The sequence below is a fragment of the Monodelphis domestica genome, chromosome 7 (assembly GCF_027887165.1).
Source record: "Monodelphis domestica isolate mMonDom1 chromosome 7, mMonDom1.pri, whole genome shotgun sequence".
NCBI lineage: Eukaryota > Metazoa > Chordata > Mammalia > Didelphimorphia > Didelphidae > Monodelphis > Monodelphis domestica.
This window is the reverse complement of record NC_077233.1, coordinates 22,243,285-22,270,201: the sequence shown is the minus strand read 5'-3', so window position 1 is coordinate 22,270,201 and position 26,917 is coordinate 22,243,285.

Sequence of the window (26,917 nt, the reverse complement as noted above, 5' to 3'; positions counted from 1 at the left end):
TTGTGTTCATATAGATCCTGTGTTTGTCTCGGGAGATAGATTCCTAAGTGTTTTATTTTGTCTTGGGTAATTTTGAATGGGATTTCTCTTTCTAGTTCTTGCTGCTTAGCTGTGTTGGAATTATATAGAAATGCTGATGACTTATGTGGGTTTATTTTGTATCTTGCAACTTTGCTAAAATTGTTGATTATTTCGATTAGCTTTTTGGTTGAATCTCTAGGATTCTTTAAGTAGACCATCATGTCATCTGCAAAGAGTGATAATTTGGTCTCCTCCTTGCCTATTTTAATGCCTTCAATTTCTTTTTCTTCTCTAATTGCTACTGCTAGTGTTTCTAATACAATGTCAAATAATAGAGGTGATAATGGGCATCCTTGTTTCACTCCTGATCTTAATGGGAATGGATTTAGTTTATCCCCATTGCAGATGATATTAGCTGATGGTTTTAAATATATACTGTTTATTATTTTTAGGAATGACCCTTCTATTCCTATGCTTTCTAGTGTTTTTAGTAGGAATGGATGTTGTATTTTATCAAAGGCTTTTTCTGCATCTATTGAGATAATCATGTGGTTCTTGTTGGTTTGCTTGTTGATGTGGTCAATTATGTGATTAGTTTTCCTAATGTTGAACCAGCCCTGCATCCCTGGTATAAATCCTACTTGATCATGGTGGATGACCCTTCTGATCACTTGCTGGAGTCTTTTTGCTAGTATCCCATTTAAGATTTTTGCATCTATATAAATTAGGAAGATTGGTCTATAATTTTCTTTCTCTGTTTTTGGCCTGCCTGGCTTTGGAATTAGTACCATGTTTGTGTCATCAAAGGAGTTTGGTAGAACTCCCTCTTTGCTTATTATGTCAAATAGTTTGTATAGTATTGGGATTAACTGTTCTCTGAATGTTTGATAGAATTCACTGATGAATCCATCAGGCCCTGGGGATTTTTTCTTAGGAAGTTCTTTGATCGTCTGTTGGATTTTTTTTTCCTGATATGGGATTATTTAAGAAAACTATTTCTTCTTCTGTTAGTCTAGGCAATTTATATTTTTGTAAATATTCATTGCTCCACCATTTGGTGCATACATGTTGATTAGTGATATTTCCTCATTGTCTATACTCCCTTTTAGCAGAATTTATTTACCTTCCCTGTCCCTTTTGATCAGGTCTATTTGTGCTTTGGCTTTGTCAGATATCATGATTGCAACTCCTGCCTTCTTTCTATCAGTCGAGGCCCAAAAGGTCTTACTCCAACCTTTAATTCTAACCTTGTGAGTGTCAACCCGTCTCATATGTGTTTCTTGAAGACAACATATGGTAGGGTTTTGGGTTCTAATCCAATCTGCTATTTGTCTACGTTTTATGGATGAGTTCATCCCATTCACGTTCAAAGTTATGATTGTCATTTGTGGATTCGCTGGCATTTTGATATCTTCCCCTAGTTCTGACCTTTCTTCTTTAGCTTTCTCCTTTTGAACCAGTGATTTACTTTAGGTCAGTCCCCCTAGTCCCCTCCCTTGAGATGCTTCCCTTTCTAGCCCCTCCATTTTTATGCTCCCTTCCCCTCCCCCTTCTCCTTCCATCCCTTTTTATACTCTCTCACCCCTCCCCCTCCTTAATTTTCTTTTCTTTCTTGCCATAATGGGTAAGATAGAATTCAGGATCCCACTGGATCTAGATGTTCTTCCCTCTCAGATTTGATTTCACTGAGAGTAAGGTTTAAGTAATTCCACTTCACGCTCTCTTCCTCTCCTTCTCATATGAGAGTTCTTCCCCTCCCCTTCCCATGTGTATCTTTATATGGGTAAGATTATTCTATTGAGTTCCCCCCCCCCATTTCTTGAAGTTAATCTTAGTATTATTGATGTTTCCCCCCTCCCTTTACTTTTCTTTGCCCCCACTTTCCCCAAATCTTCTTAATGCCACAATCTTTCCCTATGCATGTTTCTTCTAACTACTCTTATGATGATACAATTTATGAGAGTTACACAAAACATTTTCCCCACATATTAATATATATAATTTGATGTAAATGTAGTCCTTATAGAAGAGAGTTTGACTTAAAGAAAAAGATAAGATTTATCTCCTTTTCCCTTTCTTTCATATTTACCTTTTCATGTTTCTCTTGCTTTCTGTTCTTGGATATTGAACTTTCCACAGAGCTCTGGTCTTTTCTTAGCAAATGTTTGGAAATCTTCTATTTTGTTGAATGCCCATACTTTCCCCTGGAAGTATATAGTCAGTTTTGCTTGGTAGTTGATGCTTGGTTGGAGACCCAGCTCTCTTGCCTTTCTAAATATCATGTTCCATGCTTTGTGGTCTCTTAGTGTGTTAGCCGCTAAGTCATGTGTGATCCTTATGGGAGCCCCCTTATATCTGAAGCTCCTCTTCTTGGCTTCTTGTAGGATTTTCTCCTTTTCTTGGAAGCTCTTGAATTTGGCAATTACATTCCTAGGGGTTGTCTTTTGGGGATTTAGTATAGTAGGTGTTCTATGAATCCTTTCTATTTCTATTTTGCCCCCTTGCTCCAGAACGTGGGGGCAATTTTCTTTTATAATCTCCTGTAGAATAATATCGAGTTTATTGTTTATCTCTGCTTTTTCTGGGAGACCGATAATTCGGAGGTTTTCTCTTCTCCCTCTGTTTTCGAGATTGGTGACCTTCTCAGTGAGATATTTTATGTTTTCTTCTAATTCATTAATTTTTTGGGTTTGCTTTATTGATTCTTGCTGTTTTATCATCTCGCTTTCTTCGAGTTGCTTGATTCTGGTCGTTAGGGACTGGTTTTGCTTTTCAGCTTTGTCTGCCCTTCTATTGAATACTTCAAGTTCTTTTTCCAATTGAGCAGTCTTATCTGTCAGACTGCTGATCTCTTTCTCCCATTTTTCTTTCCAGAAGGTTTCCATCTTTTGGATAAGTTCCAGTTTGAGACCTTCCAGAGCTTGTTGATAGTTTCCATTTTGGGAGGCATGTTCTGATTTTTTTTGGATTTCCTCCTCATTCTCCTCTTTTCCTTGGGTACTCCCACCATAAAAGTTTTCAATAGTCACTTTTTCCCCTTTCTTCCTGGAGGCTTGATTTTGGGCCATGTGAGCCATCCCTTTGATGGTTTTATTCCCCTTTCCTTTTTGGTCTGGGGTCTGGGTTATATGTCCCCCCAGACAGAGACGTTCCCCACTCACTCGCTGTGGGGGAAGGGCAGCTCAGTTCACTTTTCTGTGCAAGCTTTTCCTCCTTCTTATTATAGTGTGGAAATGTTCAAGCCCCACGTACCTTCACCTCTGTGGAGTACTGGGAGTACTGGGGTGTCCTTCTGTTCCTCCAAAGGTGATTTTTATGCTCCTTTGATGTAGTCTATTTCATTCGGTGCCGGGGAGAGGAAGCGTGTGGCATCTAGATTGCAGCCATGATTACCCGGAAGTCCCTACATTTATTTTTTAAAGAAATTTGAGTTCCAAATTTTCTCTCCCTCCTTCCTTCTCCTCTCCTTGAGAAAGCAAGCTATTTGATACCAATTATACACATGAATTCATTCAAAACACATTACCATATTAATCATGAAGCAAAAAAAAAACAGACAAAAATAAAATAAGAAAAATAAAGTTAAAAAAGTACACTTCAATCTGAATTCAGAGTTAATCAATTCTCTCTGGAGGTGGATAACATTTTTCATCATGTGTACTTTGGAATTATTTTGGATCATTGTCTTAATCAAAGTAATTAATTATTTCATGTTTGTTAATCCTTAAAAAATTGCCCAAATTGTGGTTTATGTTGGAGATGGAATACTATTTTGCTCAAAGGAATAATAAAGTGGAGGAATTCCATGGGGACTGAAACAATCTCCAGGAAGTGATGCAGAGTGAAAGGAGTAGAACCAGGAAAACATTGTACACAGAGACTGATACACTGTGGTACAATCGAACATAATGGACTTCCCCATTAGTGTCAATGCAATGTCCCTGAACAACCTGCAGGGATCTATGAGAAAAAACACTATGCACAAGCAGAGGACAAATGGTGGGAACAAAAACACTGAAAAAAGGCAACTGCTTGACTGTAGGGGTTGAGGGGATATGATTGGAGATGTAGACTCTAAATGAACATCGTAGAGCAAATACCAACAACATGGAAATGGGTTTGGATCAAGGACACATGTGATACTCAGTGGAATCACACATTGGCTATGGGAGGGGTGGCGGGAGGGGGAGGAGGAAAAGAAAATGTTTTTTGTATTCAATGAATAATGTTTGAAATTGACCAAATAAAAATAATGTTTAAAATAAAAAAAAAAAAACAATTGCTGTTACTGTGTACAATGTTCTCCTGGTTCTGCTCACTCCACTTTCCAGCAGTTTATGTATCTTCCCAGGATTTGAAACAATCCTGTTCATTATTTCTTATGGCACAGTAGTATTCCATTACAATCATATGTCACAGCTTGTTCAGCCATTCCCAACATGAGTAGCATCCCCTCAGTTTCCAATTATTTGTAACCACAAAAAGTGTTGCTATTAATACTTTTGTAATATATAGATCTTTGTCCCTTCTCTTTTATATCTTTGGAATACAAATCTAATAGTGGTATTGTTGAATCAAAGGTTATACACAGTTTCATAACTCTTTAGGTACAGTACCAAATAGTTCTCCAGAATGGTTAGATGTCTTTACAACTTGATCAACAGTGCATTAGTATCCCCAATTTTTCACATATCTTCCAGCATTTATTACTATATTATTCTGACAATTATCTGTCAGATAGGTGTGAAGTAGCATCTTAGAATACTATTAATTTTTGTTTTTCTAATCAGTAATGATTTAGAGCATTTTTTCATTTGACTATTGATAGTTTCAGTTTCTTCTGAAAGCCATCTGCCATATCTGTTGTCCATTTATCAACTGGAATATAGCTCTTATTTTTATAAATTTGCCTCAGTTCCCTATTTTTTGAGAAATGAGGCCTTTATCAAAGAAATGCTATAAAATTCACTCCCTAATTTCTTATGTTCCTTTTAATTTTGGTTTCATTAATTTTTTTGTGTGTGCAAAAGCTTTTTAATTTCATGTAAGAAAAATTTTTTATTTTACTTGTTATGATCCTCTCTATCTTTTGTTTGGTCAGGAAGACTTTCTTTATCCATAGACCTCATATGTACATTTTCCCATGCTTCTCTAATTTACTTATGATATAATTTTTATGTATAAATATTTTCTCCCTTTTGACTTTTCTTGATATACACTGTGAGATATTTGTCTATTCCTAGGTTCTACCAAACTGGTTTCCAGTTTATCCAACAACTTTTGTTAGATGTTGAATTCTTACCCACAAAGGTTGGATCTTTGGGATTATCAAACATCAGATTGCTGTGTTTTTTTTGTCTTTTGTATTGTGTAACAAATCACTAAACCATTACTCTGTTTCTAAACCAGTACCGGATTGTTTTCATGTAATGTAGTTTGAAAACTGTTAGTACTAGGTTACCTTCCTTCACATTATTTTTCATTGATTCCCCTGATATTTTTGACCTTTTGTTCTTTTAGATGAATTTTATTATTTTTTCCTAGCTCTATAAAATCATTCTTTGATAGTCAATTGTAAGGCACTGAATAATTAATCAGAGAAAATCATTAAAATAGAGAATAAATAAATTAATAGATTATTAATGAATAAATTAGATAGACTTGTCATTTTTATTATTTTGACTTGATATATCCATGAGCAATTAATATTTCTTCAGGTAATTGAATCTGTCTTTTTTTTGTGTGTGTGATGTGTTTTACAATTGTGTTCATGTAGTTCCTGGGTTTGTCTTGGCAGGTGGACCCTCAAGTATTTTGTATTGTTTGCAATTATTTTGAATGAAAGTTCTCTTTTTATCTCTTATTGCTGGGCTTTATTGGAAGTATAAAGAAATACGGATGATTTGTGTGGGTTTATTATATATTCTGCAGTTTTGCTGAAGTTGTTAATTGTCTCAGCTAGTTTTTTGGTTCACTCTCTACTGTTTTCTAAATTTGCCATCATATCATATACAAAGGGTGATAGTTTTGTTTCCTCATTGCCTATCTTTATTCCTTCAGGTTCTTTTTCTTGTATTATTGGTATTGTAAGCATATTAGCACAATATTGAATTATAATGATGATAATGGTTATCCTTGCTTCTTGTAGGAAAAGCTTCAATTTTATTCCCTTTACAGATTATGCTTGCTGTTGCTTTTCAACAGATACTGCTTTTCATTCTAAGAAAGACTCCATTGATTCCTGTGCTTTCTAGGATTTTTCACAAAAATTGGTGGTGTATTTTGTCAAAGTTTTTTTTGGCATTTATTGATATAATCATGTAATATTGTTGTTTTTGTTATTGATATGGTCAATTATGCTGATGGTTTTTCTGATATTGAATCAGTCCAGCATCTGTGGTATAAATTCCACCTTGTCATAATGTATGATCTTTTTGATATATTACTATAATCTCACTGTTGTTATTTTACTTAATTTTTTGTACCAATATTCATTAGGGAAATTTATCTATAGTTTTCTTTCTCTGTTTTTGCTCTCCTTAGATTAGGAATTAAAATCATATTTGTGACATAAAAAAGAACTTGATAAGAGTCCCTTTATTTTTCAAATAATTTTATAATATTAGAATAAATTGTTCTTTAAATATTTGTTAAATTCATTTGTAAATTCATCTGTTTCTGGGGATTTATTCTTAAGGAACTCATATGTAGCTTGTTCAATTTCTGTTTCTAAGATAGCATTCTATTTCCTTTTCTGTTAATTTGGGTAGCTTGTATTTTTGTAAATATTTATCCATTGCAATTAGATTGTCAATTTTTCTGGCATACAAATCAGCAAAATATTCCCTAATAATTTATTTAATTTTTTTCTTCATTGGTAGTGAATTCATTCTTTTTACTTCTGATACTAAAATTTTGTTTTTCTTCTTTTTAAAAATCAAATTAACCAATGATGTATATTTAAATCCATTTCCTAGTTATATTTATTAGTTCAATGGTGTCCTTGCTTTAAATTTTATTATTTTCTCCTCTGAGTTTTAGAATTTGCATTTTAGTTTTTAATTAATAATTTTTAATTTGTGGAAAATGAAAGACTGCCCTTTGATTAGGGAATGGCTAAACAAATTGTGGTATCTATTGGTCATGGAATACTACTGTACTCAAAGGAATTAACTGAAGGAATTCCATATGAACTGGAATGACTTCCAGGAATTGATGCAGAGTGAAAGGAGCAGAACCAGTAAAACCTTTTCTATTAGCAGCAATGCAACGATCCAAGACATTTCTGAGTGATCTTTGAGAAAGAATGCCACCCACAGAGAAAGAACTGTGGGAGTAGAAAAGCAGAAGAAAAACAATTGCTTGATCACATAAGTCAATGGAGATATGATTGGGGATGTAGACTCTAAGCAAACACCCTAGTACAAATATCAATAATATCAAAATAGGTCTTGATCAATGACACATGTAAAACCCAGTGGAATTGCTCGTTGGCTATGGGAGGGGGGGGAAGGAAGGGAGGAAAAGAAAATAAATCATGTAACCATGGAAAATTCTCTTAATCAATTAGATAAAATTTTAAAAAGAATTTTTAATTTGTTTTTTTTAGTTGTTTTTTTTTTAGTTGCATGTGCATGACCAATTAATTGATCTGCTCTTTCTCTCTTATATTGTTATACACATTTAGAAATACTAATTTTATCCTGAGTACTTTTTTGGTTGTAACCTCACAAATGTTGTCTCAGTGTTGTCAATCTCTTTTAATGAAATTATTTCTTGTTTCTATGATTTATTCTCTGACCTCATTTTGTAGGGTTAGATTATTTAGTTTCTAATTAATTTTTAGGTTATGCTTCCATGGCCCTTTATTAAATGTAATTTATATTGCATTGTAGTCTAAAAGAGGTTCATTGAGTTTTCCTGCTTTTCTTCATTTGGTTATGAGGTTTTTAAGCCTTAATGCAAGACAAATTTTCCATGTACTAATGGGAAAAAGATACGCTTTTTTTCTATTTCCATTCAATTTTCTCCAAAAGTCTATCACATCGAACTTTTCTGAGATTCTTTTCATCTCAACTTCTTTCTTATTTATTTATGTTTAAATATATCTAACTCTGAGAGATAAAGTTGAGGTTAGTTATATAAAACATATAGTTTTACTTTCTATTTCCTCCTATAATTACTTTAACTTTTACTTTAAGAATTTGGATGCTCTGACATTTGGTACCTATATGTTTAATGCTGATATTACTTCATTGTCTTTGGTTCTTTTTATCAAGACATTCCCTTTTTGATTAAATTAATTTTTCTTTGTCTAACAGAGTGATTGCTACCCCTGACTTTTTTACTTTTGGTGAAGCCCAATAGATTCTCTGACAACCTTTTATTTTAACTCTTTATGTGTCTCTCTGTTTCAATTATGTTTCATGAAAACAACAGATTGTTGAATTCTTATTTCTCTTCCATTCTACTCTGCTTCTATTTTATGAATGAGTTTATCCCATTCACATTCACATTTATGATACTAATGGTAGATTTCACTCCAGCCTATTTTCTTTTCTTTATCCTTACCTCTCTTTTTATTCTGCTCCTCCTCCAAAGTCTGTTTTGCTTTTTAGCACTGCCTTATTTCTCTTCCCTCCCTTTTATCATATACCCCATTTCTCTTGTCTCCATCCATACTTGCTTCCTTGTTGAATAAGGTAGATTTCTAAATCCATTTAAATATGTTTATTTATTTCCCTCTTTAAACCAATTTATATTTGTAAGGTTCTGGCATTGTTCCCCAAATATTTTCCCCTCCACTGTTAAAGCTCTTCTTTACATGCCACTTTATGTGGGATAATTTTCCTCATTCTTCCTTTTCCTTCCTCCTACTCCTAAAGCATCCCTCTTTCTTACCTATCCATTTTTTTGTACATAATCTCAACACACTTTATTCACTTCCATGCTCTTTTTCTTTATAGAATCTAACTGCCCTAATAATAATAAAGTTTCTGGAAACTACATGTATCATCTCCCCTTATTGAATCTCTTATGATTTATCTTTCATGTTTACCTTTTTATGCTTCTCCTGAGACTTGTATTTTAAAATAACAGTTTCTTTTCCAGTATGGGATTTTCATCAGGAATACTTGAAAGTCCTCTATTTTTCATTTTTGTTCTCTTGAAGAATTATACTCAGTTTTTCTGGATAGGTTATCCTTGGTTATAATTCCAACTCTTTTGCCTTCCAGAATATTCTATTCTAAGCCCTCCACTCCTTTAACATGATAGCTATTAACTCTTCTGTTATCCTGACTGTGGTTTATTTCTGGCTTCTTAAAGTATTTTCTTTTTGACTTGGGACCTCTGAAATTTGGATACAATATTCCTAAACTTTTTCATTTTAGAATCTTTTTCAGGTAGCTATTAATGTATTCTTTCAGTTTCTATTTTGCCTTCTGGTTCTTGGATAGTAAGGTACTTATTCTTGATAATTTCTTGAAATATTATGTGTAGACTTTTTATTTGATCATGACTTTCAGGCCATCCAATAATTCTTAAACAAACTCTCCTTCATCTGTTTTCTAGGTCAGTTGTTTTATGGATGAAATAGTTCATATTTTCTTCTATTATTTTTTATTCTTTTGACTTCATTTTTCTTAATTATTTATCCTTTATTTCTTAATATCTCATAGAATAATTAGCTTCTACTTCCCTTGTTCTAATTTTTAAGAAATTATTTTCTTTAGTGAGCTTTTGTACCTCTTTTCTCCTTTGGTCAATCCTGCTTTTTAATGTGTTTTCTATTTTATTTTAAAATGTATTTATTTTATTTAATTTTAACCATTAAACTATTTAACACTTCTGTTTTCAGAACTAATTGTGGGAGTTTGGAAGTTTAAAGTGCCTTCAAGGTGGTGTGACCTAGTGAGAGACGTGCTCAATGCTCTCTTGATCTACATTCAGGTCATTACCTAGGAAGTGCCTCTGATCTCTTTGGCTTGCAATTAATACTGTTCCTCAGGATGCCTGATCCCTTGGCACCATAAATGAAACTGTTCTACAGAGTTCCTAGATTCCTCTTGAGTGAAAGCACTTCTTTATATCCTTGAATTATAATCAAAAGTGTGTATAAACAGTGGAGTCACCAAACAGGGATCCCCTGTAATCTCTTTTTGATCAGTTGCCAGATTCCCCTTATAATCTCTGACTTGTGTGCTCCCCAAATTGCTACTATTTATGTCATCACTTTTTAAAGCTTCAGTTTTCACATTTGTTAAATGAAAGAGATTAACTAGATGGTCTTTTCTAGCTCTGAATGTATGATCATATAAGGCAAAGAATATAGGGACCAGACCTATGTACACTAAAATATTTATAACAACCTTTTTTTGTCATAAAAAAGCAGGAGATAAGGCAATTATGCAATGAAAGAACAAATTGTTGTATAAGAATGTAATGGGATATTATTGTACTATAAAATGATGTGAAAATCAGAAAAACTTTTTTTAAAAAGAATTGAATGAACTGACACACAAAGATGTATTCAGAACCAAGAGAACAACGCACAGTCATAAGTGTAATGTCAATCATGCAGTAAGCATTTATTAAACTTCAACTATAGTCAGGCACTATGCTAATTGGTAAGAATAGCAAAAGAGTCATTTCAAAGATCTTATAATCAAATATGTACAAACTATCTACAGGATAATGTAAAATAATAGTTACAATAGAATATTATATAAGAAACCAAGGGAAGCCACTAGAATTAAGAGGGGTTGAGAAAAGTCTCCTGTAGAAGGTAGGTTCTTAGTTGGATTTGAAAGAAGCCAGGAGTGGAGATGAATAGGGGAAGAGTATTCCAGAGATAAGGGCCAGAAAATGAAAATGCCTAGAACTAAAAAAAAAGGAGTGCTTTACTCAAGGAACAGTACAATGTTTCTGGAATGAAGAGTACCGAGGGAGAGAGGGTATAAAGTGTAAGAAGACTCGAAAGGTGTGTAGAGGAGGGTTGGAAGTTTATGAAGGGGTTTAAACAGCAAACAGGATTTTATATTGAAACTTGGAGGTAATAAAGGTTCATTGGGGTTTGTTGGCCACAGAGATGGTGTGGTTCTCTTCTGGCTTTAGGAAACTCACTTTGAAGACTTAGTGGAGGATTTACAGGAAACTTGTGGAAGTAAAGGAAAATAATACTAGAAGACATCAGAATTCAGATCAATGTAAAAATGAATCTTGACTCCAGAGAATATTGAGAAATGGTATTATAACATACTTATAAGATGATACTATATTATAATATATACAATTATTATATGATATATAATAATTATGTAAATTTATTAAATGTTTATTAAGAGCTTACTCAGTACAAAACACTGTGTTAATTGTTGGACTTATATACATGAAAAACAAGATAATCCCTTCCCTAAAGGAGCTCATAGTTCTAGAAGGGGAGACAACACACAAGGAAGGTTTCAGTTATAAGTCAGATGGGAAAGTTCCATGATTCTTAGGGTTCAGTGACAAAGCAGATGTTAATACCTTTAATGTTATATTAATTTCAGATGTAGAACCATTTGAAACTGTGAATGGCTTCAGTGTCAAAAACTTCTCTTTCTTGGTTTTCAGCAGCTAAAGCACCTGAGGGAGCAGTCACCAGGCTACATCTGCACGGGGGTCACTTCTCAGGATGATAGTTTGAATATTTGGTCTGGAATCATCTTTATTTCCAAAGTTCTTGGATTCAGGACCCTCCCTGGGGTCCTGAGAGGAGATGGTGGTCAAGATGGTGGTGGTGATTTGATTTAACTGGCAAATGGTGCCTCTATCTCTCCCTCAGGGTGTCCTGCTGTGCCCCAGCTAGGCTGGCTTGCTTACCCTTTGGGTAGCAATTAGTTGGCAGCTGGTGGGTCAGAGAGGCAGTGAACTCTGGGTGTCAAATGAGGTATATGCTGTCAAAAATGCACGTTGTGTCCATTTGTTTTACTTAACTCAGCTATGTTGGAAGGGAGGTCCTGTTGTGCCTGGAATGGCAAAGGAAACAGCCAAAATTTAATACAAATTTTTAAAGGAAAGAAAAGTTTTCCCTTTTAATATTTAGGAGACAATGATCAAGTGTTTGAAGGGTTGCCATGTGGAAGAGCAGTTGGACTTATTTTGCTAGGCCCTGAGAGCCAAATTAATGGCAACAAGTGGGAATGTCAGAAAGGCAGTTTTACCTTTGTTGGAAAAAACTTAACAATTAGAGCTGTCCCCAAATAGAATGGATTTCAATGAAAGGCAATGGGCTTCCTTTTAACCTCATATAGGTCTTTAAGCTAAGACTGGCTGGCTATTTCTCAAGTATATTATAGTAGAGATCCTGGGTTTGATAGAGGTTAGGCCAGGTATTTCATAAATCAATAAACATTTATTAAACACCTACTATGTACAAGACATTGTGCTAAATGCTAGATGGGCTCGGAGGACCCAGTCTTTTCAGCTCTGAGATTCTATGAGATTACCTTTCTTTCATGCAACCTCCTGCTGTCTCCTGACTTCTCATCTTTTTTGTCCATGTTCTTTTTTTTAATAATTTTTATTTGATCATTTCCAAGCATTATTCATTAGAGATAAAGATCATTTTCCTTTCCCCCCCAACCCCCATAGCCGACGCATAATTCCACTGGGTTTCACATGTGTTCTTGATTCGAACCCATTTCCATGTTGTTGGCATTTGCACTAGGGTGTTCATTTAGAGTCTCTCCTCAGTCATTTCCCCTCAGGCCCTGTAGTCAAGCAGTTGCTTTTCATCTGTGTTTTTACTCCCACAGTTTATCCTCTGCTCTTGGATAGTGTTTTTTAGATCCCTGCAAGTTGTTCTGGGACATTGCATTGACCCTAATGGAGAAGTCCATTACATTTGATTGTAGCACAGTGTATCAGTCTCTGTGTGTAGTGTTTTCCTGGTTCTGCTCCTCTCGCTCTGCATCACTTCCTGCAGGTTGTTCCAGTCTCCATGGAATTCTCCCACTTTATTATTCCTTTTAGCACAATAATATTCCATCACCAACATATACCACAATTTGTTCAGCCATTCCCCAATTGAAGGGCCTCCCCTCGTTTTCCAATTTTTGGCCACCACAAAGAGCGCAGCTATGAATATTTTTGTACAAGTCTTTTTCCTTATGATCTCTTTGGGGTACAAACCCAGCAGTGATATGGCTGGATCAAAGGGTAGACAGTCTTTTATCACCCTTTGGGCATAGTTCCAAATTGCCCTCCAGAATGGCTGGATCAATTCACAACTCCACCAGCAATGAATTAATGTCCCCACTTTGCCACATCCCCTCCAGCATTCATTACTTTCCATAGCTGTCATGTTAGCCAATCTGCTAGGTGTGAGGTAATACCTCAGAGTTGTTTTGATTTGCATCTCTCTGATTATAAGAGATGTAGAGCATTTTTCATGTGCTTATTAATAGTTTTGATTTCTTTAATTGGAGAATGGCTTGATTTTTTGGACAATTGATTTAGCTCTTTGTAAATTTGAGCAATTAAAGCTTTGTCAGAGGTTTTTATAAATATTGCTTCCCAATTTGTAGCTTTCCTTCTGATTTTAGTTACGTTGGTTTTGTTTGTACAAAAGCTTTTTAATTTGATGTAGTCAAAATTATTTATTTTACATTTTGTGAATCTTTCTATGTCTTGCTTGGATTTAAAGTCCTTTCCTTCCCAAAGGTCTGAAATGTATACTATTCTGTGTTTGCCTAATTTACTTATAGTTTCCTTCTTTATGTTCAAGTCATTCACCCATTTTGAATTTATCTTGGTGTAGGGTGTGAGGTGTTGATCTAAGCCTAATCTTTCCCACACTGTCTTCCAATTTTCCCAGCACTTTTTATCGAATAGTGGATTTTTGACCCAAAAGCTGGGATCTTTGGGTTTATCATATATTGTCTTGCTGAGGTCACTTGCCCCAAGTCTATTCCACTGATCCTCCTTTCTGTCTCTTAGCCAGTACCAAATTGTTTTGATGACTGCTGCTTTATAATATAGTTTGAGATCTGGGACTGCAAGGCCTCTTTCCTTTGTATTTTTTTTTTCATTATTTCCCTGGATATCCTTGATCTTTTATTCTTCCAAATGAACTTTGTTATGTTTTTTTTCTAAGTCAGTAAAGAAATTTTTTGGAAGTTCCATGGGTATGGCACTAAATAGATAGATAAGTTTGGGTAGGATGGTCATTTTTACTATATTGGCTCATCCTACCCATGAGCAGTTAATGTTCTTCCAATTGTTCAAGTCTAGTTTTAGTTGTGTGGAAAGTGTTTTGTAGTTGTGTTCATATAGATCCTGTGTTTGTCTCGGGAGGTAGATTCCTAGGTATTTTATTTTGTCTAAGGTGATATTGAATGGGATTTCTCTTTCTAGATTTTGCTGCTGAGCTGTGTTGGAGATGTATAGAAATGCTGATGACTTATGTGGGTTTATTTTGTATCCTGCAACTTTGCTAAAGTTGTTGATTATATCAATTAGCTTTTTGGTTGAGTCTCTAGGATTCTTTAAGTAGACTATCATGTCATCTGCAAAGAGTGATAACTTGGTCTCCTCCTTGCCTATTTTGATGCCTTCAATTTCTTTTTCTTCTCTAATTGCTACTGCTAGTGTTTCTAGTACAATGTCAAATAGTAGAGATGATAATGGGCATCCTTGATTCACTCCTGATCTTATTGGGAATGCATCTAGTTTATCTCCATTGCAGATGATATTAGCTGATGGTTTTAGATATATACTGTTTATTATTTTTTAGGAACGACCCTGCTATTCCTATGCTTTCTAGTGTTTTCAATAGGAATGGATTTTGCATTTTATCAAAGGCTTTTTCTGCGTCTATTGAAATAATCATGTGATTTTTGTTGGTTTGCTTGTTGATATAGTCGATTATGTGGATGGTTTTCCTAATATTGAACCAGCCCTACATCCCTGGTATAAATCCTATTTGATCATGGTGGATGACCCTTCTGATCACTTGCTGGAGTCTTTTTCCTAGTATCTTATTTAAGATTTTTGCATCTATATTCATTAGGGAGATTGGTCTATAATTTTCTTTCTCTGTTTTTGACCTGCCTGGTTTTGGAATCAGTACCATGTTTGTGTCATAAAAGGAGTTTGGTAGAATTCCCTCTTTGTTTATTATGTCAAATAGTTTGTATAATATTGGGATTAACTGTTCTCTGAATGTTTGATAGAATTCACTGGTGAATCCGTCAGGCCCTGGGGATTTTTTCTTAGGGAGTTCTTTGATGACCTGTTGGTTTTCATTTTCTGATATGGGATTATTTAAGAATTCTATTTCTTCTTCTGTTAGTCTAGGCAGTTTGTATTTTTAGAAATATTTGTCCATATCACCTAAATTGGCATATTTATTGCCATATAATTGGGCAAAGTAATTTTTAATGATTTCCTTAATTTCCTCTTCATTGGAGGTGATGTCCCCCTTTTCATCTTTGATGATGATAATTTGCTTTTCTTCTTTCCTTTTTTTAAATTAGATTGACCAGTACTTTATCTATTTTGTTTGTTTTTTTCAAAGTACCAGCTTCTTGTCTTATTTATTAAATCAATAGTTCTATCACTTTCGATTTTATTAATTTCTCCCTTAATTTTTAGGATTTCTAATTTGGTTTTCTGCTGGGGGTTTTTAATTTGATCGCTTTTGAGTTTTTTTATTTGCAATTTCAATTCATTGATCTCTGCTCTCCCTAGTTTGTTGATATATGCACTCAGGGATATGAATTTACCTCTGATTACTGCTTTGACTGCATCCCAAAATGTTTGAAAGTATGTCTCGCCATTGTCATTTTCCTCGATGAAATTATTAATTGTTTCTATGATTTCTTCTCTAACTTAACTAAACGATTTTGGAGTATCATATTGTTTAATTTCCAATTAATTTTTGATTTGGTTTTCCATGTACCTTACTGATCATTATTTTAATTGCTTTGTGATCTGAAAAGGCTGCATTTATTATTTCTGCTTTTCTGCATTTGTATGCCATGTTTCTGTGACTTAGTGTATGGTCAATCTTTGTGAATGTGCCATGTGGTGCTGAGAAGAAGGTGTATTCCTTTTTATCCCTATTTATTTTTCTCCATATGTCTATTAACTCTATTTTTTCTAAGATTTCATTCACTTCTTTTACCTCTTTCTTATTTATTTTTTGATTTGATTTATCTAAATTTGATAATGGTTGGTTCAAATCTCCCACTAATATTGTTTTACTGTCTATTTCTTCCTTCAATTCTCCTAGTTTCTCCATTAGAAATTTGGGTACTATATTATTTGGAGCAGACATGTTGATTAGTGATATTTCCTCATTATCTAAAGTCCCTTTTAACAAAATATAATTACCTTCCCTATCCCTTTTAATCAGGTCAGTTTTTGCTTTGGCTTTATCAGATATCATGATTGCAACTCCTGCCTTCTTTCTGTCAGTTGAGGCCCAGAAGGTCTTACTCCATCCTTTAATTCTGACCTTGTGAGTGTCTACCCGCCTCATGTGTGTTTCTTGAAGACAACATATGGTAGGGTTTTGGATTCTAATCCATTCTGCTATTCGTCTACGTTTTATGGGTGAGTTCCTCCCATTCAGGTACAAAGTTATGATTGTCAGTTGTGGACTCCCTTGCATTTTGATTGCCTTCCCTAATTCTAACCTTTCTTCTTCAGCTTTACCTTTTAATCCAGTGATTTACTTTAAATCAGCCCCCCTTTTTCTCTCCCTTGATATGTTTCCCTTTCTAGCCCCTCCCTTTTTTTTGATGTAGTCAAAATTATTTATTTTACATTTTGTGACTCTTTCTAAGTCTTGCTTGGTTTTAAAATCTTTCCCTTCCCAAAGGTCTGACATGTATACTATTCTGTGCTCATCTAATTTACTTATTGTTTCCTTTTTTATGTTCAAGTCATTAGGGTTTTGGACCCTAATCCACTCTGCTATTCACTTGCATTTTTTGGGTGAGTTCATTCCATTCACATTCAGAGTTATGATTACTAGCTGTGTATTTCCCAAAATTTTGATTTCTGCTCCTTTTCCTGCCTTTTCTTCTTTCACTATTTCCTTCTACACCAATGTTTGCTTTTGAACAGTCCCACTTGTTTCCACCCTTATTTTACTTCCCTTTCTACCTATTTATCCCCCCCCTTATTTTCCCTATAGTCTTTCTAAAATTAACCCCCCGCTCCCTCCCTCTCTTGTACTGCTTCCCTCCCACCTGTCTGTTTGTTACCCTTCTACTCCCCTATAGGGTGCAAATCTATTCTCTGCCTCCAATGGATTGGATTGTTTTTCCCTCTTTGAGTCACTTTCAAAGCACGTAAACGTTGAGTATTTCCTGTCTCCTACCTCTTTACCCTTCAGTGTATTGATGTTCTCCCCCCTCCCACCATGAGCTTCTTTATGACATATAAATTTACCCCCATTTGTTTCTTTTTCCATTTCTTTTAATATTAACCTATTTTTAAGCTCTAGTTATATATATATATATACATATATATGCATACTTATGCGTACATATTTTTGCATGTATATATCTATATACCTATTTATGTCTTGTCCTTTCAGCCTATACAGTTTGTTGCTGTTCCCTCTAAGTATACTTCTTTTTGCTGCCCAGGTAATAACAACAGTTTTTAAGAGTTACCAATGACCTCTTTTCTTATAGGGATACATATCATTTTAACTTTTGAGTTTCTTAAATTTTTTTCTTTTTTCCCCTCTTTTTTAATTACCTTTTGATGATTCTCTTGAGTTCTGTGCTTGGACATCAAATTTTCTGTTCAGGTCTGGTCTTTTCTTTACGAATTCTTAGAATTCTTCTATTTTGTTGAATGACCATACTTTCCCCTGTAAGAATATAGTCAGTTTTTCTGGGTAGTTGATTCTTGGTTGTAGACCTAGTTCCCTTGCTTTCCGGAATATCGTATTCCATGCCTTTCTTTTTTTCAGTGTGGATGCAGCCAGATCCTGAGTTATCCTCACTGTGGTTCCTTGGTATCTGAATGACTTCTTCTTGGCAGCTTGTAATATCTTTTCTTTGGTCTGATAGTTCTTGAATTTGGCTATAACATTCGTGGGTGTTGTCAGTTGGGGATTAAGTACAGGAGGTGATCTGTGGATTCTATCAATCTCTACTTTTCCCTCTTGTTCAAGGATTTCGGGGCAGTTTTCTTTAATAATTTCCTGTAATATAATGTCCAGGCTTTTTCTTTTGTCATGGTCTTCTGGTTGGCCAATAATTCTTAATTGTCTCTCCTTGAACGATTTTCTAAATCCTTTGTTTTGTGAATGAGATGCTTCATATTTTCCTCCATGTTTTCATTCTTTTGGTTTTGTTTTATAGAGTCCTGCTGCCTTGTGAAGTCGCTCAATTCTAGTTGTTGTATTCTGGTTCTTAAAGACTGGATTTCATCCTTAGTTTTTTGGTCGTCCTTTTCCTTTTGGTCAGATTTTCTTTGGAGGTCATCTTTCATCTTTTTCACCTCATCTTTCATCTGCTTTGCCTCATCTTTCATCTCCTTTGCCTCATTTTCCAGCTGGTTGATTTTGGCTTTCAAGACACTATTTTCTGTTTCTAGATGACTTATCTTAATTTTTAAGTTCTTTTCCCAATTCTCTTCAGCCTCTCTTAATTGTGTTTTGAATTGCATTTTGAGTTCTTCCAAAGCCTGTATCCAATTTGCTGGGATTTTTTATTTTTCCTTTGCTGATCCCTCCCCCTCTGTTTCATTTGCTCTTTGCTCATTACCTGTGCAGAAGCTGTCTATTGTAATTTCTTTCTTCTTTTTTCTGTTGTTTGCTCGAGTTTACCCCTTCTTTGCTCCCTGTATTTGGCTGTGCTCTTGCTCCTCTCATTTTGTTTTGGTTTTGGGGCTGTCAGTCTCCCCCTCTTGGAGCTTTGTCAGATCCCTTGGTACAGTCTCTAGGGGAGGAATGTTAGCTTCCCTGTCCTCTGGAGGCTTTTGATTGGATTGAGTTCAAGTGGGTTGGGCTGTATGTGGTATGAAGCACTGAGGCTCTGAAGACTCCTGGAAGGCTGGGCTGCCTAGGCTCTCTCCAGTTCTCTCCAGCTGCTTTTTCTCTGTCCACAAGTGCCTTTGCCTGCCTCCCTAAACTCTGAGGAGTTCTGATTGAATTAGGTTCAACTGGATTGATCTGGTTGTGCCCCGAGGTAAAGGTGAGGCTGGAGCTGGATGGAGGGACCCAGCCATGGCCTGTCTCTCCCTGGCTTCCTCCCCGCTGTCCAAGCTGGATGCTCCGAGCCCGGCACCCCACTACTCACAATGAAGACCCTCCAAACCAGCACCTTTGCCCACTCAGAGGTTTCAGCTGCTGCCAAGGGCTCAGAGCTTTGGGTTGTGGGGGAGGGGTCCTGGGACCTACCCTCTGCCTTCCCCTTAGCCCTGAGTATTCTCCAACTCTGGCTTTTGGGGGGCATACCTTTTGATTTGAGTCCAGAAGGAGGGTTCCCCCACTTCTGTCCTGTTCTTCAGCTTGGATTTCGGTGCCCTAGGAGCATTCAGTCTGTATCGGTAAGGAAGGGTCTTCCACGAGGTCTGAACTTTTGCTGCTTGCTAAGCCACCATCTTGACTCTGCCTAGCCCCTCCCTTTTTGTTCCCTCCCCCACCCCCCTCTTCTTCCCTACCTTTTTTGTGTTCCCTTCCCCCACACCCCTTGGTTTTCCCTTCTCCCTACCCTTGTTGGGTATGATAGAATTCAAGATTTCCCTGAGAGTAGGGTTTAAGTAAAAACTCTCTTCCCTCTCCTTCTTATAGGTGTTTTCTTCCCCTACCCTTCTCATGTGAATCTTTGTGTGAGAAAGATTATTCTATTTGGTTTTTCTTTTCCCCCTATTTACACATTACATTTTCCCCACATATTAATATACATAGATTGATATAAATATAGTCCTTATAGAAGAGAATTTGAATAAAAGAAAAAGATAACATTTTTCTCCTTTTCCTTTCCTTCATATTTATCTTTTCAGGTATTCCATGCTCTTTGTTTTTTGATATCAAGCTTTCCACAAAGCTCTGGTCTTTTCTTTGCAAAAACTTGGAAATCTTCTTTTTTGTTGAATGCCCATACTTTCCCTTGGAAGTATGTAGTCAGTTTTGCTGGATAGCTGATTCTTTGTTGATGGCCCAACTCTCTTGTCTTTCTTAAAATCATGTTCCATGACTTACGGTCATTCAGAGTGGCACTTGAAAGGTCTTGTGTGACCCTGATTGGGATTCCTTTATATCTAAATTGTCTTTTTCTGGCTTCTTATAAGATTTTTTGTTTTGCTTTAAAGCTTTGGAATTTGGCAATTACATTCCTGGGAGTTTTCTTTTGGGGATTTAGTGTAGAGGGCTTTCTGTGAACTCTTTCAGTGCCTGTATTGCCCCCTTGTTCTAGGATTTCTGGGCAATTTTCTTTAATTATCTCTTGTATTACGATGTCAAGTTTGCTGTTTATTTCTGGATTTTCTGGTAGTCCAATTATTCTTAAATTGTCTCTTCTCCCTCTATTTTCCAAGTCTATGACCTTGTAAGTGAGATGTTTTATGTTCTCTTGTAATTTCTTGGTCTTTTGGCTTTGCATTATTAATTCTTGCCCGATGTCTTCCAGTTGCCTGATTCTGACCTTTAAAGCCTAGTTTTCCTTTTCAGTTTGGTCAAGCCGGTTTTGTAGATGCATGAATTTCTTTTGCATTATTTCTCACTTTTCCTCCCAGAGGGCTTCCATCTTTTTGATCATTTCTGATTCAAATTCTTCATGAGTTTGTGGAGAGTTTCCATTTCCATTGGAAGGTTTCAGAGCATTTGCTTGTGTTTCCTCTTCTATCTCCTCTGTATTTTGCATTTTTGCTCCATAAAATGTGTCCAAAGTCGCCCCCTTCTTCTTGTTTTTCTTGGCGTTTTGAGACTTTTCTTTGCTGTTTGCCATCTCTATCTGAGTGGGGAGGACTAGCTTTTCTTATCTCTGTCTGGTGTTCAGATACTTTAGCCCTAGGCAAATTGTCTGTTCTATGTAGCTGTTGTTCTGTTTTCCTGGGGAATCCCGGGGTTTGGGGTGTCACTGCTCTCAGTTCCCTCCTGATGCTTCTTTGTTGCCTTACTTCTACACTCTTTGCCTGGCTTGGCACTCTTCACATGGTATTTCAGTGCCTTTGCCGGCCAGAGGACCCAGCACTCTGAGGGGGAGGGGCCATGGCTTCCTGGAGCTCAGAGGGCTCCTGATTGGATTAGCTTCAACTGGTTTGGACTGAGTATGCCCTGAAGTAGGAACCTTCCCTGAGACTCAGATGGAAGGATCCAGCCAGGGGGCTACAGGCTCCCCCCATCTCTCTCTGTTTCCCTGCTGTCTGTGTTGTCTGGCTTAGGTTGTTTTCAGGGTGCGGCCTTCAGAATAGCCAGCCCTGAGGCCCTTTCTCTGGCTCTGAGGTTCCCGCTGCTGCCTCTGACTCAGCACTCTGGGTTGGGGGGAATGGGTCCTGGGACCTTCCTTCTGCCTACCCCTTAGATCCGAGTGATCTTGGGTTCTGGCTTTTGGGGGGCCGTACCTTTTTATCCAGGTCCAGGAGGAGAGTTCTGGGGGTCTATCCTGTTGTTTGTTTTGAATTTCAGTGCCCTTGGGGCATACAGTTTGAGATCGGTAAGGAAGGATTTCCAGAGATCTGAACTTTAGCTTTCTCTAAGCTGTCATCTTGACCGGAAGTCTTCTCATCTTCTACTATCCTGACCTACAATGCTTGGGTGAATTGGGAGGGCCAGGGGAGGCGGCCTGGTGATCAGCCACTGGGCTGATTCTGGCTACTGGGACTCCTTCCAGTTTTAGGTTTTATGATTTGTTGGTCTTTAGAGGGTCATCTTACTACTATGCCCATTTGCATCAGCATTGCTTCCCCCTTTCCTTTTAAACTATTTTTCTTCTTCTTTCTCCCAAAGAGAATATTACTTCCTTCAGGGTAGGGCTTGTTTTATTTTTTTCTTCATGTCTTTAGTACCTAGGACAGTGACAGGCATAGCATAACTATACTAAGAAATAACAGGGACAAGTATTTGTAGTTTTTTTTTTTTTAGTTTGGAAAGTGCTTTAAGTAAGTATTTCTCATTCAGTTCTTACTATTATTTCTATTATTACTATTATTTCAACTGCTATTATTTCTACTTTATAGATGAGGAGATGGAGACAGTCAGGATCGTACAGTCAGTAAGTGTGTGGAGAATGCTTTGGACTCAGATCTTCCTGACTCTCTATTAAGCCACCTAGTTTGTTGATTGAAGGGTTGATAGAAATGACTTTAAATGATAATATTATGTATGCTGTATTAAAGCTTTAGCATGGTGTATTACAGAGTTCTGGCCTTGACAGTGAGAGAACTGGGCTCCAATCCAGACTCTAACATGTCCTAGCTATGTGTCTGCAGGAAAGACATTTAACCTTTAATGGCCTCAGCTTTCTAAGCAAGAAAAATGAATAGAGTAATTCTTGTATTACCTACTTCTCAGGGTCATGGAGAAGAGGGCACTTTGTAAATCTTCTTTGGGTGTAGGAATGTGACTTCTCAAAACATTCTAGATTTATAGTCAGAATAGATATTAGAATGAGGTGCTTATACTGGGGTCCATAGATTTGTTTTTAAAAATACTTTGATAAATGCATTTCAATGTAATTGCTTTTCTTTGTTATTCTATTTATTTCATTTCATTCATTAAAAAATCATTCAGAAAAGGGGTCTATAGGCTTTCTTAGCCTGCTGAAGACATAAAAAAAGGCTTAGCACCTGGACCTTAGAGAGCATGCAGTCCAGCCCTGTCGTTTTACCTGTTGGATCACAAACTTGCCCTGCAGGCTTATCAGGTAAGGACTCTTTAAGGATTAGTGGATGTCCCCAAGCTGGGACAGATGTCACCAGAGTGCCTGCAGGTTGTTTTCAGCCCCCAGCTTCCCTAAAATGGGGCATCCCTCTGGCCATTAGTCAGTAGCTATCTGAAATTAAATAGAAATTTGGTCCACAGAAGAGACAGGGAAAAATGAAGTGGGGTGTATTTTTGGTGCAGAAAATGAGAATGATGTAGTATGTATGACTGACAGTCCTTTGTAGTGAAGGCAATGCTCATTTAGTGTGAGAGGGGACATGTTTCTTTGCAGCACTGATTTTCATTTTTGTGCATTGTAAATTATTAATATTCCTCTTAGAAAAATAATAAGAAACCCCAGATTAAATGGAGAAGGTATAGTTAGTCAAAAATTCCTTTTGATAATTTTGACCTTAGAAATGTGACTGAATCAGATATCTATTGACTGCAATCTCTAGGGAAGCATTAGATGTTACACTTAAAGTAGGTCTCTATGGGCCTCTAGAAGGACTTCAGCTTAGTACTCTGCCTAGATTTCAGGAGGTGCTTAATAGATGCTTGACAAACTTGAGTTCCCATAAATCATGAAGCAAGACCAATTGACTTCTTGAGGTTCTTTGCACCTTCCAATTCTATTATTCTTGGTTGTAGCCCCACAGGATGGAGCCTGAGAGCATGGAGAGTGTAAAAAAGAGCTTTGGTTCAACATATTTTGTATTGTACATTGGACTTATTCTTGATTCTTATCTCTCTGTCTCTGAGTTTTTCTGTCTTTGTCTCTGTCTATCTCCCCCATAATTTAATTGGATGTCAAGTCTTTTCAATTGTATTCCTGTGAATCTTTTGCATTTACAAAGGCTCTATTCTGAGTCCTCTTTCATCTTTACTTTCTCTTTCTTGGTGATCACATCAGCTCCTACTCCTTCAAATGCCATTTATCATCAAATGATTCCAAACGCTGCATAATTTAATTCTACTCTTGTACTTCAGCCCCTCGTTGCCAGCCAGAATGGATGTTCCAGAGACAGATAAAACTCAATATGTCCAAAATGGAACTGGTTATCTATCACTCAACCCACCCTGTAACTTCTCAGTTTCTTTCAAGGCCATCACTATCCACCCAAGTTGGCCATTTGAAAAACACTTGACTCTTCATGCTACCTCTCCCTTTACATTCAATCAGTTGTCAAGTCTTGTCTAACCTACAATCACCACATTCCTTGTATCTGCTTCCTTTTATTCGTTCACACAAATATTGTTGATTTCCAGGCTCTCCTCATCCTTTCTTGAACTATTTCCATAGCTACCTCCATAGTCTTCCTTCTTCAGCATTTCCTTTCATAGTCCTCCATAGCAGTGACAAATGAATAACCCCCAAACCATATCTGCCCCCTACTGAAACATCTTTTAAATCCAGCTGGAGATGGAACAGGGAAGACCATGGGTCATGTGCAATTGGGAAAGCAGTAAGCAGAACTAAGGCAAAAGCCCTAAATATAAAGTTAAGGGGGGGGGCTCCAAAGAACTAAGTAAAGGAACCTTACCTAAATCTGGAGAAAATAGAGTAATAGCTTGGGAACACCAAAGAAAGCTGGGAAAACATCTCAGAGGAAGCATTTGTAACCACTGGATTTTCTCCAATAAGGAACATATCTGAGATAGTAGCCCTTTTTGGTGAAACGTGGTAACCATGACCTCTTTCCAGTTAGCTAGTATCACTTGGGCTTAAGGACTATGTTAATGTATATGTATATATGTATGTGTTTAAATATATTTTGTGTATGTATATGTATATATGAATAGATTTGCTTACATAGACTTTGAGCCCAAACAATACTCTCTCTCTGTCTCTCTCTCTCTCTCTCTCTCTCTCTCTCTCTCTCTCTCTCTCTCTCTCTCTCTCTCTCTCTCTCACTCAGTCCCTCTCTGTCTCTGTCTCTCTATCTTTGTCTCTGTCTCTGTCTCTATCTCTTATCTATCAACCACACACAATATATATAAATGTATGTACATGTGTATGAAAGTATATATACAGTTTGGACTTAAGGACTGTGTGAGTTAATATATATGTGTGTGTGTGTGTGTGTGTTTTTGGATATGTATGTGAGTCTATATACATCTCTGTATGCTATATGTAACATATATCATATATCTCTAGATTATATTATATAGATATATATGTATATATTCTATATTACAGTATATATACTCACACAATCCTTAAGGCCATTATATGTAGAGATAGATATACATGTACATTCATACATACATGTGTGTAGATAGCTTGCTGGCTAAAAACAGTATAGTTTGGGGTCACAGTTTGTGTAATTATATATAATTACATTTACAAACAGATTCATACACCCATGTGTGTTGCAATACATATATGTATATATGATATATTATAATGTATCATGTAGTATACTTTATATAACACACCCTATATTATGTGTATGTTTCTATTATACTATATGGAGGTTTGTATAGATCTATGTGTGAGGGAGCATATATACTCACACAGCCCTTGAGAACTCAATAATACTGTTTTTAGTTCTATACACATGTATGTATATAAAATCTGACACCTTTACTCTCTTTAAAGTGTTTATCATTTAGTTGGGAAAAGAAGTTCCATATGGAAAAAATCAATATAAATCAATAAATGGCCCCTGCAAATTGTCATGAACAAAAACAAGCTTTGAAGACCTCAAAGGTGAGAGATCTTTGGCTCAAAGGATCTCAGAGGACAAGGAGGATTATTTGGCTGGACTAAGAGACTTCAGGGATGACACAGCAGATCAGGAAACAGGGTCAGGAACTGAAATGATCAGGGCATCTTCTCCATGAGGCAGTGAGGAGCCCCGTCTAGCTGGTCCAGATTTGCTATTTGGGGAACATGGGATGAACGTTCATGGAGGGATAATGAAACACCTTAAAGTCAGTTTGAAGAGTTTGAAATGAATTCTTAGGGCAATGATCACAGTTAAAGGGTTTGGATCTTTCCAAGTCTGTATGTCAGTTACTTCTCCCTGGATGTGGTACTCTCTTTAAACTCATATTAGTTAATAGAGAACACTAACAAGCCTGTATACATGATTGTGTAATTACTTTACGTGGTGCATAATGCCATTAAGAACCTTTCATTCGAAGTCTTAAAAGCACATGTCTTTGTAGTTTAAATTGAAAGAATGATTGCCCACGACATGCCCTACCTATAGGCAGATTTCACAGTCATTTATTTTCAAATATCCAATGCCAGGAATGTAAGTAAGACATTCAGAACATTATTTCTGTGCACTCAGATGCTGGCTACTCAACATAAAATTGATTGGTTGAAATGCCAAATGGAAGAATGACATTACATGTTCCACCCATTTTTCCCTAAGGCGAAATATCTGGTGGGTCCAACGTATAGAACTTCTCTCACTTTTTACATTCCTTCCCACCCAATTTATTTTTTAAGGCAATTGGAGGAATGTTACGCCTTCAGGAATGCTCGCCAAGCAAGACTACCGTCTTTTAAGAGATTATTTCTTGTGCTCAAAAAAAAATAGGCTCTTTTCTTCATTTGAAGGGTGAGCTCAGAGTCATAATAAAAGTTGCTTCTGTTCACTTGTCATTTATATGAATCCCATGATTGTGGTGCCTTTGGGTTCAGAGAATCTTTTTTTCTTTATAACAAACTTTCATCGCCATTTCTTTTTGTGTTTTAAAAAACACAATCTATTCCTGTGTTAAAATTCTATTCCCATGTTTTAAAAAACACTTCTTGTGTTTTTTAAATAGAAATCTATTCCTTCCAACCCTATCCTGAAATAAGGAATAACAGAAAGGGCCAGACTTTAGGGATCATGTCCTCTAGTTCTCTCATTTTAGAGACAAAGAAATTAAATAAAGCCAGCTGACAAAATGTTCATGTCTTACGGAGCAAGCAATGCCCTATTCCTGTTATTTCCTCCTTAGCATAAAATCATTGATCTTGGGGGGAAGAAAGGAAGGGAACAAGCATTTCTTAAGCAT